Source organism: Echinops telfairi, unplaced genomic scaffold (genome assembly GCF_000313985.2).
Source record: "Echinops telfairi isolate 266 unplaced genomic scaffold, ASM31398v2 ScPeMD7_23;HRSCAF=83, whole genome shotgun sequence".
Taxonomy (NCBI): domain Eukaryota; kingdom Metazoa; phylum Chordata; class Mammalia; order Afrosoricida; family Tenrecidae; genus Echinops; species Echinops telfairi.
In genome coordinates this window covers 59,224,001-59,228,108 of record NW_022103920.1, presented here as the reverse complement: position 1 = coordinate 59,228,108, position 4,108 = coordinate 59,224,001, and the positions used below count along the sequence as shown (strand labels likewise).

Genomic DNA, 4,108 nt, shown 5'->3' with positions numbered 1-4,108 from the left:
CATAAAAATCTTGGTCTCACACAGTGTGGGTCCCTTATGGCAAAGAGCAAACTCCTTCTAGTTCCTGCCTGCTCTCGTCTCCTCCCAGCGCATCTAAATAGTTGTCTTTTAACGTTTGTCGGATCTATCATTGTTGCCTACAGAAGAGCTAGTCTTATAAAAGCTACTTCACCATAATTGGAGCCAAAATACACATAAACGATTTTAAAATTTGATTTCCTTTAGATAAGCACTTCTTCTTATTGACAGCAAAAATTATGGCTATTTGAAAATGGATAACCAGTCTTTTGAGTTTGAATCATTGTTCTCCACTCTCTAGCTTGTCATTACTTTACTGAAGGGTAGCTGCTTCCAAAAGATTAACTAATGTCTGCCTTCTTGAGACAGCCTCAGATGAAATACCATATGTTTAATTTTATTATGTGTCATTTAAAGAGACATAGGACTTCAGCCTTTTGAAGCCTGTAACCTGAAGTGCATGTTTATTTTCTATGTGACCTTCCAGTTTTAAAAATAATCCCTTGAAAGATTACCTGTTTATGTAAATAGGAGAGACCTCTGTTTTAATTCATATTATTCTGTGAACGAGACCAATTTAGGACAAGAGAGCCAGGTAGAAGAGTTTAGTTAGCTGGGAAATGTGGGGTGTTCATTTTGTAGAATGTGGTTTGTAAATTCCTGGCTGGAATGCCCTATACCAGGCAGCCTCAAACTACGGCCCATGGGCCACATGTGGCCCACTGAGGACATTTATCTGGCCCTCCGGGTGTTTTTGCCCCATTTGTTTTTTCACTTCAAAATAAGATATGTACAATGTGCATAGGAATTTGTTCATAGTTTTTTTTAAAAACTATAGTCCAGTCAGTCCTCCAACGGGTTTGAGGGACAGTGAACTGGCCCCCTATTTAAAAAGTTTGAGGACCCCTGCTCTATACCCTCAGAGTTCCAGGTGGGTGCCATGCCACACAGGAAACAATAGCCTGTCCCTGGGAGTAAGCCAGAGCGCTAACAAATTCGTTGTGGATTGTAATGCTTCATCAACGCGCCTTCTGCAGGACCTGGCCTCTCCGCTGGGTCACTGACCTTGATAAGTGCACAGTCATGGCCACAGCCTGACAGGCATGACAAGAAGACAGACAATGGAGGAGAAGGAGACATGCTCCCGGGAAAAATAGACTCATTCAAGGGATTTGCCGGTCAGGGATGCCATACCCTGTGCCCAAGTCAGAATGCATGTGGCAATGTGTAAATCGTGCACATGGAGCTGCAGACAGAGAAGGAATGATTATTATCAACATGTGAGCACGAAAATACTTCTGGTGATCACTCTTAGTTTTGTGGTAACCCAGAACAACACAGAAAGTTGCTCCTTAACTATTTTAAAAATTTATTGAACTTCTAAGAGTTTTAGATCACTGAAGTGGATTAGGGTCATGAAACCTGATTTGAGAGGTATTACAGATTTTGCAGAACAGTATCATACAGTGACCTGAAGGTGGGTGGAGGGCAATGAATTTGAGTCCATAGCTTGTCACAAAGTAGCCATGTGATCCTTTGGCCACTTGCTGCAAGTCACCAGGCTCCCATTTCTCCATCTGCACCTCAAGGAGGTGCTCTTTCAGCCCAGCGATCCCATCCCCTGCTATTTCAAGCTCCAGGTCCCACTGGATTTTTATAAGGGAGTCCCCTGCTAAGGAAACAATGCTTTCGAACCCCAGTTTTCAAAGAGGAACACAGAAGTCTGTGCTTTTATTTATAAACATTCTTCAGAGGCTCCTATCTGTGATTTTGTTACAGATTTTGCTACTGGATTTTTGACTGAAACACAGCATTGTATTAGGAATTCAAGGTCACCACAGCTGCATGGGGAAAGGCACATGGAGAGCCCTGCCCTAGACTGTGTGAACCCACACCTCACCACGACAGAGAGAGACCCAGCATGCTGCCATCCGGCTGGGCCTGCCCACACTCCATGGTTTTTAAGTTTCACCACCCTCCTCTGGTGACATCAGCGCTAACGACACCACCGAAAAGGTATCTTGCCTCCTATCCCAAGTAATTCTTCTGGCTCCTCCCAATATCAGCTGTTCAGAGAAAGTAATCTCATTGTAACACTAAATCCAACCATAATTACGGACACACATCTGCCCCAAGAATAATTATCTGCTGCATTTCAAAGCCAAACGAAAGTGATGTTTATGATTGACCACTGAGTATTCCTTCCTCCCTACCACTTCCTTCTCTTAAGGAAGGTCTCTAGGGAGCCCTGGTGGCACAGTGTGCTGCCCACTGAGGTGTCAGCTGGAAGGTCAGCAGTTCAAACCTACCAGTTGTTTCTTGCGAGAAAGGTGAAACTATCTACTCCCCTCCAGATTTAAAGTCTCAGGAACCCAAAAGGGTGGTCCTACTGTGTTCTGTACGGTTGCTGCGGATCAGAATAGACGCAGTGGCAGTGAGTTTGGCTTTTTGGGTAAAGAGTTCAGATGTGGGAAAATATTGAGCAGGTTTCTAAGTCCAAAGCACATATCTCATTACTTACTGAGCTTTTCGTTTGAGATTTGACTGTCATGCATGGTACTGATTGTTCTTATAACTTTTCAAAAGTAATGTAATCCCCAAGAGGGTCACATCAAACTTAACTTTAGTGTGCAAGTGATTTTCTTTGAGCTCTCTAGGAAGAAACACCATGTCTGATTAGTGTTAAGTCTATTCCATCTGCTTCTAGAGGGAGAGTACTTCCTGGCAGTCTGTAAGGATTTGTTGCTGTAATAAACCCATGGACTTCATGAGAAATACTGAAAGATACATCATGTTTAATATAGTCATTCTCCAAATCCCAAGGTGCTTGACTACATTCTTACGGCTTTTCTTCTGCCCCATAAAAACTCATTCATCATTCATCCAGCCTAACATATCACATAATTATATGCTGAACCCTTCGCTTAGTTTTTCTAGATATCTTATTGCTTTTATCTTAATTTCGCTATACCCCTTTAGTCTTTTCTCTAGCTGGGGAGTTGAGGGAGAGGTACATTTAACTTTACTAGAAACAACTGTTGGACAGAATTTTAAGAGGAGTGATTTTCCGCTGCAGCCCCACCCATTTCTTCAGGAGAAGCTTCCTGTGTGAGGTGGGATTTGAGCCACATTAATTTGACGCAGACCACACCAACATTAAGCTGTTCATGTCCGAAACATTCCATGAATTCAGTTGCAAGGAGGAATTTTTCAGCCATGTTATGGATTCATATTTCTCTCCTCTCCAAAGAAGACTTGGGCGTCCTTATATGGGAGCACGTCTCTGTTTCCCACACTGTGGAGAGCTAAATAAATATTCTCTCACAGTCAAGGCAGAGGTAACTTTTTTTAATGGATTAAAAAAAAAAAAAAAAGAAGCCTTTCTGAGAGTCCATCAGTGTTTCAGCATTCCCATTCAGAGAGGGGGCTTTTGTCCGTCTCTCAGTGGGAGCTGCCATTTTAATGGGGCCTCCAGCAGGGCCTGGTTTGCTGAGGTGAAGGAGGCCTAGAAGAATCGAGGAATTTTTTTTTTAAGATTTCGGTTAATTGAGCCATACTGGTTTTCAGATGAACTGAAATTTAAAAGTGAACCCACAGGAAATGTTCCTCCGAAGCCGCTGCCAGATAATGTCCGAGATTCTGAAGCTCTCAAGTGAAAAGCGATCACTTGAAGCTCTGGAGGCACGGCCGCCCCTCCCGGGAAAATGTGCCTGCAGAGCTGAAAATGGGCGAACCCTTCTCGTGAGGGGCACGGTGTGCACACAGCTCCCCACCCAAACAGCAGCCCCTAAGTGCTCAATGCACACGTCTTGAGTGGGCGATGCAGCAAGCCAGGCGTGGCATGTTTGGGGGTCCTGGGGGGCTTCCCGTGAGTCTGTGTCAGGAGCAGGACGCTACAGGGAAGCGGTCACCCTCTGTCGCTTGAGCGCTGCCCAGGCTGCTCCCGGCCGCGTCCCTCCCGGGGCCATCGCCCCCGGGGCTCACCCGCGCCTAGATCAACTGTCTGGGTCCAAGTGGCCCGCGGGCCCAGCGGCCAAGGCCACACACCGGCTGTGCCGGCAGCTGCGCGCCCGGACGCCAACCTTGGAAT

General features: G+C 45.3%; 1 pseudogene; it reads left to right on the top strand.

Moving 5' to 3' along the window:
* The first annotated feature begins 3,645 nt into the window (after window positions 1–3,645).
* The window catches only part of LOC101652504, an 8,500-nt pseudogene continuing 8,037 nt past the window's right edge, over window positions 3,646–4,108 (top strand).